This window comes from Lissotriton helveticus, chromosome 6, assembly GCF_964261635.1.
Source record: "Lissotriton helveticus chromosome 6, aLisHel1.1, whole genome shotgun sequence".
Classification (NCBI taxonomy): Eukaryota; Metazoa; Chordata; class Amphibia; order Caudata; family Salamandridae; genus Lissotriton; species Lissotriton helveticus.
Genome location: NC_136067.1, coordinates 1,994,450,274 through 1,994,466,556, shown reverse-complemented (window position 1 = coordinate 1,994,466,556; position 16,283 = coordinate 1,994,450,274).

Sequence of the window (16,283 nt, the reverse complement as noted above, 5' to 3'; positions counted from 1 at the left end):
AGGATGCCCATAGGAATGAAGGTGCAATTTGCGATTAGCAATTAGCTCATCGCAAATTAGGAATTTTTCCAAAGGTGCAGGGGTGTCTCAAGAACATCCTGCTGCACCCCTGAAAAAGAAATTTGGGGGCATATGGCGCACATACATTTTAACAACATTCCTTTACCTCAAAAACGATTTTCAAGTCATAATTTGAAAACACTGCCCACAGGGAAATGACTTAAAATGTCCTTAAGACACATGAAAGTGTTTTTTGAAAGCCTTTGCAATTTTTTGGGGTCACTTTTAACATGGTTATGTAACTCAAACAGTCAAAATCTAAATTTACCATGCACAAGTGTGACCATATTTACAAGGAATGTGCCCCACGGAGAAAGGTCTTTTAATGTAATATGGGAAAAATGACAAAAAAAGTGTCCTTAAGACACATAAAAGCGTTTTTTGATTGCCTTTGCAGCATGTTTGTATCACTTTTAACATGGCTATGTAACACAAACATTCAAAATCTAAATTTGCCATGCACAGGTGGGAGCATATTTACAAGCAATTTGCGCCACAGAGAAAGGTCTTACATTAAAATGGGAAAAATAACATCAGAGACAGTCAATTGCCTTATAAAGAAGCATACACCATTATGTCCTTGTCATAAATTTAAAAACAATTCCTTTTCCCCAAAAACGATTTTCAAATCATAATTTCAAAACACTGCACATGGGAAAATGACTTAAAATGTCCTTAAGACACATAAATGCGTTTTTTGATTGCCTTTGCAGCATGTTTGTATCACTTTTAACATGGCTATGTAACACAAACATTCAAAATCTAAATTTGCCATGCACAGGTGGGAGCATATTTACAAGCAATTTGCGCCACAGAGAAAGGTCTTACATTGAAATGGGAAAAATAACATCAGAGACAGTCAATTGCATTATAAAGAAGCATACACCATTATGTCCTTGTCAGAAATATTATAACCATTCATTTTCCTCAAAAACGATTTTCAAGTCATAATTTGAAAAGACTCCACAGCTCCTATGCAGAAAAACACCCTGTCAGTACTAATACTTCACATTTTCTCCAATTACATTTTCTCAAAGAAACAAAATCTATTTGTAAAACACTTGAGACAAAGCAACATTTGAAAAACACAACTTTCTTCATAATTTTCTCCTTAAAGCACACTATTCTCTATCTAAATTAAAGAAATATTTTCTCACCTTAGCAAATACTTTGCGTTTGAAAACAGTCTCAGAAACACACCAATTTGTCTTCAGCAGAGCAAAAGGTATGCACTCCAGAGTCTGCAGCTATCAAAAGCACAGAAATGCTGTAATTCTTCACACATATCTCTCATGTCACCCAATCAAAACTCTTCCCTCACTTTTTTTCAAATGAAAACCCTTCCCCCCTCTGCCATTTCATGCCTTTTCTGCATGGCAACCACCTCTTGGAAGACTTCTGGTGTTTGCAAGTTCACACAACAATGTTGCAATTGAACTCTGAACTCTCAGTGCACCTCATATCCAGTGCATTCTTTCATTTAATGATTTTTTCTTGACCACTCAAAATACATCTTTCAAACAACTCATCCATGCACCCTAACTTTCTGTTTTCAGCAATCAAAATCCACCAATCACTGTTACTGCTTCATTAACACAGAAACTCCACAGTTTTTTTCATTTTAAACTCTTATTTTTTCAACTGCCATTTCATTGCCACACTTCATCTGACTGCAGGAGAACCTTCTCTCACCATGTTTTCTGTCTGGATTGTTGGACATAGTTACATCTATTGGGCTCAGAGGTATGCTGAGAACAGGAATTTACCTAACCTCAATTTACAAGATGTGGAAATTAAGTGGTTTGGCCACAGAGGATTAAAATGTCACCAATTGATACCATTGGTGAAAACCTTTATGCATTTGCCAAAACCTGACCTGTTAATTGTGCACTGTGGAGGTAATGATTTGGGCACTTTGACTGGGATAGGTCTGGAAATGCTTTTAAAGGACACCTTTGAGCAATTGATGGCACTTTTTCCTCAGACTGCCTTGGTATATTCAAATATATGCCAAAGACAGAAATGGAGGTGGTCAAACCAATTTTGTCCACAAATTGAGAAGTCGAGGAAGCATGTAAACAAATCTGTTTCAGCTTACATGAGAGGCCATGGAATGGGCTCCCTGTACAACAATAACTTGCGTTACTACATGCAAGATATCTACAGAGGAGATGGAGTTCACTTCTCAGATGAGGGCAACAGAGTTTTCATTCTGAATTTAAGACTGTGCATCGGTACCTACTTATAAGTACCTAAATGTACCATAAACCCAAAAGCTCTTCTCAGAGCTACCCTACATCTGATCACTCACAATTATTATTTTACTCTAACTTTTTTCACTAATTTTCAACAAAGTACGCTCCCTGGGGCGCTTCCCGGTATGCGAACCGGGAGCTAACCTCGCTAAATTTTTAAAAAAATGTGTTTTTTTCCGCACATATGGGCCTCCTCAGCCACCCTCAGAAAACCTAGGGGGTCAAGATAAGTCTACCGTGCCCCCTTCTACCCATTCTGAACATTATTTGCCCTCCAACTTGTATCTTAATACGACCGAAACACAAAATGGTGGACTCCCGTAACGCTTAAGGTTCGCGAACCGGGGCGCTCACCAGTTCGCGTACCGGGTCGCTCCCTGGGAAGCGCACCATCAAAAAAGGTGGGAAAGTAATTTACAGAAGAAAGCCTTGAGACACTTTTACCAAATATAGATTTGCTCATACTACATACCAATCCCTACCATTTTCACAAATTTGGTTGAAATTCCATTTAGCCATTTTGCCTGTAGACCTCTCTAAATACCCTGAGGTAAATTACTTCACAAAACACATCTGAAGTGTTGGAATTGACAACCAATTAAAATGTTACTTTCATTTTCTACTTTTTTTACCTGACATTTGATTGGTTATGTACCTGAATATATATAAAGAAAGAGAGAGAAACACAGCCATTTTGACTACTACTTCCTGAATTACATTGCAAGATCATTTTCACTCACAACTTAAACTTGTTTTTAGAAGGTGAGATATTATTTTATAAATTTGAAAACATTTTCAGATAGTTATATACTATCCCTCTGTAAGAGTTAGACATTGAGAAAGGCTTCTTTATTATAATTATGGATTGATTTAGGTTTCTGTGGTATAATTATGAATTTACTTAGGCTTCTTCTACTATCCCTCTGTAAGAGTTAGACATTGAGAAAGGCTTCTTTATTATAATTATGGATTGATTTAGGTTTCTGTGGTATAATTATAAATTTACTTAGGCTTCTTCACAGGCACTTTTTAATAGTACTACTTCACGCCTGAAACCATACAGTGCCCATAGATTACTTCTCTGTTATAAACTCACAAGTACCTGTCTGAACTTAAACCCAACAGTGCCCTATCACTACTGATATATTTATTTTTTATGCAAATTACAGCAATAAAATGGAAGGTGAGCAGAATGTTTCCTTCGAAATTGTTCTGGACAGCAACAATGAACAAGTTATGGAACCCATTGATGACTTAGAATTCATGGATGAGTCACGGGACTATGAATTACTTCAATGTGTAGAATCTGTCGATCATTTACTCCATTATGATGACGGTCAAATGTGGGAACTTATGTTCACTCAACAAGAGGACATATCGGACAGTCAAATGCTAGACGTTCTATTAAATTTTGAAAAACAATCTGAAAAATAAAATTGTATGTAATATTAAAAAATTGTTTGAGTCTTTAATCATTTTTATATGTAATTCATAAACTAGTTAAATGTTAGAAATGTTATTAAATTTTGAAACACAATCACAATAATAAATAATTGCTTAAAAAATAAAAAAATTAAAAAATAATCAACAAAACCAACAATCAATTAACATACAGTATTTGAAAAGTCTATCATTCATTTTTCATTATAGTACGCTGCCCAGAACGCTTCCCGGTTTGCGAACCGGGAGCTACCCACGCAAAAAAACAAAAACATTTTTTTTTTTTTTTGCCCCGCGGGGCCCTTTTAAAGCCTCCACATTAAACCTAGGGGGTCAGGGAGGATATACTATGCCCCCTTATGGTCATTTCCCCCTTTGTTTTGGCCTCCTCTTGTCTCTCAATCCTACCGAGAGACAAGATGGCGGCCGCTCCGGACTGTTTAGAATGTTGACAGACACCGGAGAGCCAATCAGCTTCGCTACGCGAAGTTCCGGTACGCGTAAAGTCCGCGAACCGGAGCGCTGCCCAGAGCGCGCTTACAGATATATATCTTTTTTTAAACGTTAATTTCTCAAAATCCACTGAAGCACATATATTGAGACCTAGCAAAGGCACATCGGGCTACCAGTCCCTACAATTTTGCCAAGTTTCGTGCAAATCCATTCAGCCGTTCGGGCTAAAAGTGAGGCCAACCGCCCTATGGAAAACTCAATGTTAAAAACACGTTTTGGGACCCCCCTTTTTTCTCGGCCCCCCCTTGACGAACCCCCCCCAAATTTCCAGGGGCTGCTCAGAAACAAAATGTTCCATTTTCCAGAAAACTTCAGCCAATTCCGTCCACAAACGCCAAAGTTATTAGACATAGAATTTTCAAAAATCCCATAGGGAAAAAATCCTAACTATATATACCTACTGGCGACCGCCAGTAGGTAATATATATATATATATTCACTGAAAAAACCATAGGTTATAGACCATATATAGTTAGGAATTTGCATTTACAAAACCTTGAAAATTCACTGAAAAAACCATAGGTTAGAGACCATATATAGTTAGCTGGACATTTTATTGACATAAAACCAATGAAATTCCATATATAGTTAGTTGCACTAACTATATATCGCGCACCCGCAATCCACTGCTGATGATGTCACATATTACATCATTCATGACATGGTCAGTGACATCACTGATGACATCACTGATGACATCTCAAATGACATCACTGATGACATCACTGATGACATCTCAAATGACATCACTGATGACATCATCTAGTGTCTGTGTGTTTTTGTAAAGTTTAAATATGTTTTACATATTGAAGAATGAGTGGATGTATGGAAGACTGAGTGTGTGTGTGGCTGGCTGGGAGGTGTGTGACTCTGTGCATATCAATGTGTACTTGTATCAGTGATTGTATAAGAGAGTAAGTATGTGTTAGTATATGTGTGAAAAGTATGGTGTTCTGTGTTTAACTGTATAGATGAGGAAATCGAAGTGTGATTGATTCTTCACAGGACTGACTAGGTGTATGAGTGCATATGATAGTGTTGTAATAATGAGTGACTGTATGTATGAGTGATTGTATGGGTGAATGAGTGAATGTGTGTGTAGACGTAGGAATCAGTGAGTGCGTATGTAGTAACTGGTATTGGTGTGTCATGATGTCATCAGTGATGTCATTTGAGATGTCATCAGTGATGTCATTTGAGATGTCATCAGTGATGTCATCAGTGATGTCACTGAAGTATGGTGTTCTGTGTTTAACTGTATAGATGAGGAAATGGAAGTGTGATTGATTATTTACAGGACTGACTAGGTGTGTGAGTAACTCCATGGATGAGTGGCAGTGTGTGAGTGTCTGCATAGGTGTATGAGTGCATATGATAGTGTTGTAATAATGAGTGACTGTATGTATGAGTGATTGTATGGGTGAATGAGTGAATGTGTGTGTAGACGTAGGAATCAGTGAGTGCGTATGTAGTAACTGGTATTGGTGTGTCATGATGTCATCAGTGATGTAATTTGAGATGTCATCAGTGATGTCATCAGTGATGTCATTTGAGATGTCATCAGTGATGTCATCAGTGATGTCACTGACCATGTCATGAATGATGTAATATGTGACATCATCAGCAGTGGATTGCGGGTGCGCGATATATAGTTAGTGCAACTAACTATATATGGAATTTCATTGGTTTTATGTCAATAAAATGTCCAGCTAACTATATATGGTCTCTAACCTATGGTTTTTTCAGTGAATTTTCAAGGTTTTGTAAATGCAAATTCCTAACTATATATGGTCTATAACCTATGGTTTTTTCAGTGAATTTCATTGGTTTTTTAAAAGCTAATATCTATAGCTGTAAAATATATTCTTTATTACGTGACGTATCACGTAGCCACGTGAGACGCCTCATGACGCGTCGCATAACCGTGACGTATCGGCTCTGCAGCGCAAACAAAACCCGTAACGTAAGCGTGCCGGAGCACGCTTACAGATATATATATTTTTTTTAACCTTAATTAGACAAAATCCACACGTGCACATATCTTGAGGCCTTGCAAAGGCACATCAAACAAACAGTCCCTACAATTTTGCCAAGTTTGCTGGAAATCTATTCCCTTAATTTTTTTTTTACTGTTTCTCTTGGTTTTCCCCTTGTTACGCTTACCGGGACGCTACCCGGTACGCGAACCGGACGCTCCAAAAACACAAGATGGCGGACTCCCGTTACGCTGCCGGTTAGCTGCCCGGTTCGCGTACCGGGAAGCGCCTCTACCGCGAAAAATCGCGGGGGACTTTAATATCCCCCTCATCAATCCTAGGGGGTCAGGAGGGGTTTACCTTGCCCCTTTTCCTTCATTTCCCCCTTCTTTTTTCACCACATCTTGTCTCTCGAACCTACCGAGAGACAAGATGGCGGCCGCTCCGTACTGTTTACAATGTTGACAGCTACGCTGCCGGTTAGCTGCCCGGTTAGCTGCCCGGTGAGCTGCCCGGTTAGCTGCCCGGTTCGCGTACCGGGACGCGCCTCTACGGCGTAAAATCGCAAAAAAATAAAAAAAAAATATTTTTTGCCCCGCGGGGCACTTTAATATCCCCCTCATCAATCCTAGGGGGTCAGGAGTGGTCTACCTTGCCCCCTTTCCTTCATTTCCCCCTTCGTTTTTCACCACATCTTGTCTCTCGATCGTACCGAGAGACAAGATGGCGGCCGCTCCGGACTGTTTAGAATGTTGACAGACACCGGAGAGCCAATCAGCTTCGCTACGCGAAGTTCCGGTACGCGTAAAGTCCGCGAACCGGAGCGCTGCCCAGAGCGCGCTTACAGATATATATCTTTTTTTAAACGTTAATTTCTCAAAATCCACTGAAGCACATATATTGAGACCTAGCAAAGGCACATCGGGCTACCAGTCCCTACAATTTTGCCAAGTTTCGTGCAAATCCATTCAGCCGTTCGGGCTAAAAGTGAGGCCAACCGCCCTATGGAAAACTCAATGTTAAAAACACGTTTTGGGACCCCCCTTTTTTCTCGGCCCCCCCTTGACGAACCCCCCCCAAATTTCCAGGGGCTGCTCAGAAACAAAATGTTCCATTTTCCAGAAAACTTCAGCCAATTCCGTCCACAAACGCCAAAGTTATTAGACATAGAATTTTCAAAAATCCCATAGGGAAAAAATCCTAACTATATATACCTACTGGCGACCGCCAGTAGGTAATATATATATATATATTCACTGAAAAAACCATAGGTTATAGACCATATATAGTTAGGAATTTGCATTTACAAAACCTTGAAAATTCACTGAAAAAAACATAGGTTAGAGACCATATATAGTTAGCTGGACATTTTATTGACATAAAACCAATGAAATTCCATATATAGTTAGTTGCACTAACTATATATCGCGCACCCGCAATCCACTGCTGATGATGTCACATATTACATCATTCATGACATGGTCAGTGACATCACTGATGACATCACTGATGACATCTCAAATGACATCACTGATGACATCACTGATGACATCTCAAATGACATCACTGATGACATCATCTAGTGTCTGTGTGTTTTTGTAAAGTTTAAATATGTTTTACATATTGAAGAATGAGTGGATGTATGGAAGACTGAGTGTGTGTGTGGCTGGCTGGGAGGTGTGTGACTCTGTGCATATCAATGTGTACTTGTATCAGTGATTGTATAAGAGAGTAAGTATGTGTTAGTATATGTGTGAAAAGTATGGTGTTCTGTGTTTAACTGTATAGATGAGGAAATCGAAGTGTGATTGATTCTTCACAGGACTGACTAGGTGTATGAGTGCATATGATAGTGTTGTAATAATGAGTGACTGTATGTATGAGTGATTGTATGGGTGAATGAGTGAATGTGTGTGTAGACGTAGGAATCAGTGAGTGCGTATGTAGTAACTGGTATTGGTGTGTCATGATGTCATCAGTGATGTCATTTGAGATGTCATCAGTGATGTCATTTGAGATGTCATCAGTGATGTCATCAGTGATGTCACTGAAGTATGGTGTTCTGTGTTTAACTGTATAGATGAGGAAATGGAAGTGTGATTGATTATTTACAGGACTGACTAGGTGTGTGAGTAACTCCATGGATGAGTGGCAGTGTGTGAGTGTCTGCATAGGTGTATGAGTGCATATGATAGTGTTGTAATAATGAGTGACTGTATGTATGAGTGATTGTATGGGTGAATGAGTGAATGTGTGTGTAGACGTAGGAATCAGTGAGTGCGTATGTAGTAACTGGTATTGGTGTGTCATGATGTCATCAGTGATGTAATTTGAGATGTCATCAGTGATGTCATCAGTGATGTCATTTGAGATGTCATCAGTGATGTCATCAGTGATGTCACTGACCATGTCATGAATGATGTAATATGTGACATCATCAGCAGTGGATTGCGGGTGCGCGATATATAGTTAGTGCAACTAACTATATATGGAATTTCATTGGTTTTATGTCAATAAAATGTCCAGCTAACTATATATGGTCTCTAACCTATGGTTTTTTCAGTGAATTTTCAAGGTTTTGTAAATGCAAATTCCTAACTATATATGGTCTATAACCTATGGTTTTTTCAGTGAATTTCATTGGTTTTTTAAAAGCTAATATCTATAGCTGTAAAATATATTCTTTATTACGTGACGTATCACGTAGCCACGTGAGACGCCTCATGACGCGTCGCATAACCGTGACGTATCGGCTCTGCAGCGCAAACAAAACCCGTAACGTAAGCGTGCCGGAGCACGCTTACAGATATATATATTTTTTTTAACCTTAATTAGACAAAATCCACACGTGCACATATCTTGAGGCCTTGCAAAGGCACATCAAACAAACAGTCCCTACAATTTTGCCAAGTTTGCTGGAAATCTATTCCCTTAATTTTTTTTTTACTGTTTCTCTTGGTTTTCCCCTTGTTACGCTTACCGGGACGCTACCCGGTACGCGAACCGGACGCTCCAAAAACACAAGATGGCGGACTCCCGTTACGCTGCCGGTTAGCTGCCCGGTTCGCGTACCGGGAAGCGCCTCTACCGCGAAAAATCGCGGGGGACTTTAATATCCCCCTCATCAATCCTAGGGGGTCAGGAGGGGTTTACCTTGCCCCTTTTCCTTCATTTCCCCCTTCTTTTTTCACCACATCTTGTCTCTCGAACCTACCGAGAGACAAGATGGCGGCCGCTCCGTACTGTTTACAATGTTGACAGCTACGCTGCCGGTTAGCTGCCCGGTTAGCTGCCCGGTGAGCTGCCCGGTTAGCTGCCCGGTTCGCGTACCGGGACGCGCCTCTACGGCGTAAAATCGCAAAAAAATAAAAAAAAAATATTTTTTGCCCCGCGGGGCACTTTAATATCCCCCTCATCAATCCTAGGGGGTCAGGAGTGGTCTACCTTGCCCCCTTTCCTTCATTTCCCCCTTCGTTTTTCACCACATCTTGTCTCTCGATCGTACCGAGAGACAAGATGGCGGCCGCTCCGGACTGTTTAGAATGTTGACAGACACCGGAGAGCCAATCAGCTTTGTTTCGTGAAGTTCCGTTACGCGTCAGGTACGCGAACCGGGGCGCTAACCGGAGCGCTGTCACAGATATATATATTTTTTTAAACGTTAATTTCTCAAAATCCACTGGAGCACATATATTGAGACATAGCAAAGGCACGTCGGGCAAACCATATCTACAATTTTGCCAAGTTTCATGTAAATCTATTCAGCCGTTCGAGCTAAAAGTGAGTCCAACCGCCCTATGGAAAAATGAATGGGAAAAACGTGTTTTGGGACCCCCCTTTTTTCTCGGCCCCCCCTTGACAAAAGCCCCCAAATTTTCAGGGGCTGCTCAGAAACAAAATGTGCCATTTTCCTAAAAATTTCAGCCAATTCCGTCCACAAACGCCAAAGTTATTAGACATAGACTTTTCAGAAATCCCATAGAGAAAAAATCCTAACTATATATACCCACTGGCTATCGCCAGTAGGTAATATACATATATAAACATATATAATCTGCATATCTATATCAATATAAATGCATGCATACATATACATATATGCATACATATGCATGTTATTTACATGAAAGTTTTAAAAACACTAATAAAAGCAAAGCTAAAAAGCCACCTCATTACAAACAGAATGGCTTTAACTTAAACGAGGGCGAGATCTATTGCATTTTCAATGCTTGTTTACTTTGGTTCTATCAAGAAGGCATTCAGATGTGTCACACATTTGCCATAAATTCTGAATGTTAGCACTCTAGTAGCTCATTAGATCACTGTAGTAAAGCTAGTGCTCACCAGGGAAGTCTGCTGCTAATCATGGTTTGCAGCCATTTTCCCGCATTTTTTATCCCGCAGACTTTCAGTCCGCATACCATTATCCCGCAAGGTCATTGACCTCGCATACCATTATCCCGCATTTTTTCAAAACGCATGTGCATTTATCGCGCATGCCTTTACAAAGAATTACGTTTTAAAGGCATGTATGGTAAATGCATTTGCGTTGTGAAAACCACGATGACGAGAGAGGTAAGTGGGTTTGTGTTAATTTTTTCGTGGGTTAGTGATTGTGTAGTGTAGTATAGTGTTGTGTAGTGTAGTGTTGTGTTAGTGTAGTGTAGAGTTGTGGTGGTTGTTTAGTGTAGGGTCATGCTGGGGGTAGTGTTTTAGGGTTTAGGGTTGTGTTGTAGTGTTTGCGTAGTGTAGGGTCATGCTGGGGGTAGTGTTTTAGGGTTTAGGGTAGTGTTGTAGTGTTTGCGTAGTGTAGGGTCATGCTGGGGGTAGTGTTTTAGGGTTTAGGGTTGTGTTGTAGTGTTTGCGTAGTGTAGGGTCATGCTGGAGCTAGTGTTTTAGGGTTTAGGGTAGTGTTGTAGTGTTTGCGTAGTGTAGGGTCATGCTGGGCGTAGTGTTTTAGGGTTTAGGATAGTGTTGTAGTGTTTGCATAGTGTAGGGTCATGCTGGGGGTAGTGTTTTAGGGTTTTGGGTAGTGTTGTAGTGTTTGCGTAGTGTAGGGTCATGCTGGGGTGTAGTATTTTAGGGTTTAGGGTAGTGTTGTAGTGTTTGCGTAGTGTAGGGTCATGCTGGGGGTAGTGTTTTAGGGTTTTGGGTAGTGTTGTAGTGTTTGCGTAGTGTAGGGTCATGCTGGGGGTAGTGTTTTAGGGTTTTGAGTAGTGTTGTAGTGTTTGCGTAGTGTAGGGTCATGCTGGGGTGTAGTGTTTTAGGGTTTTGGGTAGTGTTGTAGTGTTTGCGTAGTGTAGGGTCATGCTGGGGTGTAGTGTTTTAGGGTTTTGGGTAGTGTTGTAGTGTTTGCGTAGTGTAGGGTCATGCTGGGGTGTAGTGTTTTAGGGTTTTGGGTAGTGTTGTAGTGTTTGCGTAGTGTAGGGTCATGCTGGGGGTAGTGTTTTAGGGTTTTGGGTAGTGTTGTAGTGTTTGCGTAGTGTAGGGTCATGCTGGGGGTAGTGTTTTAGGGTTTTGGGTAGTGTTGTAGTGTTTGCGTAGTGTAGGGTCATGCTGGGGGGTAGTGTTTTAGGGTTTTGGGTAGTGTTGTAGTGTTTGCGTAGTGTAGGGTCATGCTGGGGGTAGTGTTTTAGGGTTTAGGGTAGTGTTGTAGTGTTTGCGTAGTCTAGGGTCATGCTGGGGGTAGTGTTTTAGGGTTTAGGGTAGTGTTGTAGTGTTTGCGTAGTGTAGGGTCATGCTGGGGTGTAGTGTTTTAGGGTTTTGGGTAGTGTTGTAGTGTTTGCGTAGTGTAGGGTCATGCTGGGGGTAGTGTTTTAGGGTTTAGGGTAGTGTTGTAGTGTTTGCGTAGTGTGGGGTCATGCTGGGGTGTAGTGTTTTAGGGTTTTGGGTAGTGTTGTAGTGTTTGCGTAGTGTAGGATCATGCTGGGGGTAGTGTTTTAGGGTTTAGGGTAGTGTTGTAGTGTTTGCGTAGTGTAGGGTCATGCTGGGGGTAGTGTTTTAGGGTTTAGGGTTGTGTTGTAGTGTTTGCGTAGTGTAGGGTCATGCTGGGGGCAGTGTTTTAGGGTTTAGGGTTGTGTTGTAGTGTTTGCGTAGTGTAGGGTCATGCTGGGGGCAGTGTTTCAGGGTTTAGGGTAGTGTTGTAGTGTTTGCGTAGTGTAGGGTCATGCTGGGGTGTAGTGTTTCAGGGTTTTGGGTAGTGTTGTAGTGTTTGCGTAGTGTAGGGTCATGCTGGGGTGTAGTGTTTTAGGGTTTTGGGTAGTGTTGTAGTGTTTGCGTAGTGTAGGGTCATGCTGGGGGTAGTGTTTTAGGGTTTTGGGTAGTGTTGTAGTGTTTGCGTAGTGTAGGGTCATGCTGGGGGTAGTGTTTTAGGGTTTTGGGTAGTGTTGTAGTGTTTGAGTAGTGTAGGGTCATGCTGGGGGGTAGTGTTTTAGGGTTTTGGGTAGTGTTGTAGTGTTTGCGTAGTGTAGGGTCATGCTGGGGGTAGTGTTTTAGGGTTTTGGGTAGTGTTGTAGTGTTTGCGTAGTGTAGGGTCATGCTGGGGGTAGTGTTTTAGGGTTTTGGGTAGTGTTGTAGTGTTTGCGTAGTGTAGGGTCATTCTGGGGGTAGTGTTTTAGGGTTTAGGGTAGTGTTGTAGTGTTTGCGTAGTGTAGGGTCATGCTGGGGGTAGTGTTTTAGGGTTTAGGGTAGTGTTGTAGTGTTTGCGTAGTGTAGGGTCATGCTGGGGGTAGTGTTTTAGGGTTTAGGGTAGTGTTGTAGTGTTTGCGTAGTGTAGGGTCATGCTGGGGGTAGTGTTTTAGGGTTTAGGGTAGTGTTGTAGTGTTTGCGTAGTGTAGGGTCATGCTGGGGTGTAGTGTTTTAGGGTTTTGGGTAGTGTTGTAGTGTTTGCGTAGTGTAGGGTCATGCTGGGGTGTAGTGTTTTAGGGTTTTGGGTAGTGTTGTAGTGTTTGCGTAGTGTAGGGTCATGCTGGGGGTAGTGTTTTAGGGTTTAGGGTAGTGTTGTAGTGTTTGCGTAGTGTAGGGTCATGCTGGGGGTAGTGTTTTAGGGTTTTGGGTAGTGTTGTAGTGTTTGCGTAGTGTAGGGTCATGCTGGGGGTAGTGTTTTAGGGTTTAGGGTAGTGTTGTAGTGTTTGCGTAGTGTAGGGTCATGCTGGGGGTAGTGTTTTAGGGTTTAGGGTTGTGTTGTAGTGTTTGCGTAGTGTAGGGTCATGCTGGGGGCAGTGTTTTAGGGTTTAGGGTTGTGTTGTAGTGTTTGTGTAGTGTAGGGTCATGCTGGGGGTAGTGTTTTAGGGTTTAGGGTAGTGTTGTAGTGTTTGCGTAGTGTAGGGTCATGCTGGGGTGTAGTGTTTTAGGGTTTTGGGTAGTGTTGTAGTGTTTGCGTAGTGTAGGGTCATGCTGGGGGTAGTGTTTTAGGTTTAGGGTAGTGTTGTAGTGTTTGTGTAGTGTAGGGTCATGCTGGGGGTAGTGTTTTAGGGTTTAGGGTAGTGTTGTACTGTTTGTGTAGTGTAGGGTCATGCTGGGGGTAGTGTTTTAGGGTTTAGGGTAGTTTAGTTGTTTAGTGTATGCTAAAGGCATATTCGTTCTAAAAGTTTTCGTTATTTTAATTTGCGGCCTAATAGTACATGCGTGATTTTTTTTGCGGACTGATGGTATGCGGGATTTCGTCATATATTCGCTAATCATACTTTCTATGGCAAAATGAACCCCCTCATTTTGTTCCTTTTTAAATTAAATGTTTTAAGAGTTACCACTTTATTCCAATCAAGATGGCTTCAGGTGTGCCATACCTTTGTAATAAGTAGGACTGTTAGCACTCTAGTTGTTCTTTAGAACACTCTGGGACATTCTGTCATTGGGCTATAGTTGGGCTACATCTGGCTGATATTTGGGCTACATTTGTTTTTTTTTGTCTCTGGTGGCCATCTTTGGGCTACATTGGGCTACATTGGGCTACATTGGGCTACATTGGGCTACATTTGGGCTCCAACATATATATAGCCCAATGTAGCCCAATATATATTTTTCAAAGTTAATTTTCGTAAAAACCAGTGGAGCCTATATCTTGAGACATAGCAAAGGCACATCGGGCTACCAGTCCCTACAATTTTGCCAAGTTTGGTGTAAATCCATTCAGCCGTTCAGGCTAAAAGTGAGGCCAACCACCCTATGGGAAATTGCATGGGAAAAACACGTTTTGGGACCCCCCTTTTTTCTCGGCCCCCCCTTGACGAAACTCCCCCAAATTGTCAGGGGCTGCTCAGAAACAAAATGTTCCATTTTCCTCAAAATTTCAGCCAATTCTGTCTTCAAACGCCAAAGTTATTCGACATAGAATTTTAAAAAATCCCATAGGAAAAAAATCCTAACTATATATACCTACTGGCTATCGCCAGTAGGTAATATATATATATATATATATATATATTCACTGAAAAAACCATAGGTTATAGACCATATATAGTTAGGAATTAGCATTTAAAAAACCTTATTTTACTCACACAAAACCATTGAAATTCCATATATAGTTAGTTGCACTAACTATATATCGCGCACCTGCAATCCACTGCTGATGATGTCACATATTACATCATTCATGACATGGTCAGTGACATCACTGATGACATCACTGATGACATCTCAAATGACATCACTGATGACATCACTGATGACATCATCCATTGACTGTGTGTTTCTGTAAAGTTTAAATATGTTTTACATATTGAAGAATGAGTAGATGTATAAGTGTCTGGATGAAGGATTTAGTAGGTGCGTGACTGACTGTATGAGTGAGTGATTAAATGTGTCTCACTGAGTGCATGGGTTAGTGACTAAACTGTCTTAATTTGTGCATCATTACGTCTGTGGTTCTGTAAACTGCTGCATGTGTTGATCAGTAGCTATATGAGTAACTATATGGGTTATTGATTGATTGTCCAAGTATTTGTATGGGAGACTGAGTGTGTGTGTGGCTGGCTGGGAGATGTGTGACTCTGTGCAGATCAATGTGTACTTGTATCAATGATTGTATAAGAGAGTAAGTATGTGTTAGTATATGTTTGAAAATGTAAGGTACTCTATGTTTAACTGTATAGATTAGAAAATGGAAGTGTGATTGATTCTTTACAGGACTGACTAGGTGTGTGAGTAACTCCATGGATGAGTGGCAGAGTGTGAGTGTCTGTATAGGTGTATGAGTGCATATGATAGTGTTCTAATGATGAGTGATTGTATGTATAAATGATTGTATGGGTGAATGAGTGAATGTGTGTGTAGACATAGGAATCAGTGAGTGCGTATGTAGTAACTAGTATTGGTGTGTCAATGGTTTAAAAAATTATATTCTGTATTTAACACTGGGTGTAACAGAGGTTATATTAAAGTGTGAGGAGATGCATTGTATTGTCACATGAATGATATCATCAGTGATGTGACCATTGATGTCAAATGAGATGTCATCAGTGATGTCATTTGAGATGTCATCAGTGATGTCATCTGTGATGTCATTTGAGATGTTATCAGTGATGTCATTTGAGATGTCATCAGTGATGTCATCAGTGATGTCATTTGAGATGTCATCAGTGATGTCATCAGTGATGTCACTGACCATGTCATGAATGATGTAATATGTGACATCATCAGCAGTGGATTGCAGGTGCGCGATATATAGTTAGTGCAACTAACTATATATGGAATTTCAATGGTTTTGTGTGAGTAAAATAAGGTTTTTTAAATGCTAATTCCTAACTATATATGGTCTATAACCTATGGTTTTTTCAGTGAATTTTCAAGGTTTTGTAAATGCTAATTCCTAACTATATATGGTCTATAACCTATGGTTTTTTCAGTGAATTTCATTGGTTTTTTAAAAGCTAATATCTATAGCTGTAAAATGTATTCTTCTTTAAATCCAAAAATATATTTTATATGTTTATTAATAATTTTTTTTAAATATTTTTTTTGTTTCGCTCCCGGTCCGCGAACCGGGAAGCTTCCCGTTAGCTCAATTCGATTCCGCGATCCGGTCCGCGAACCGGTAACA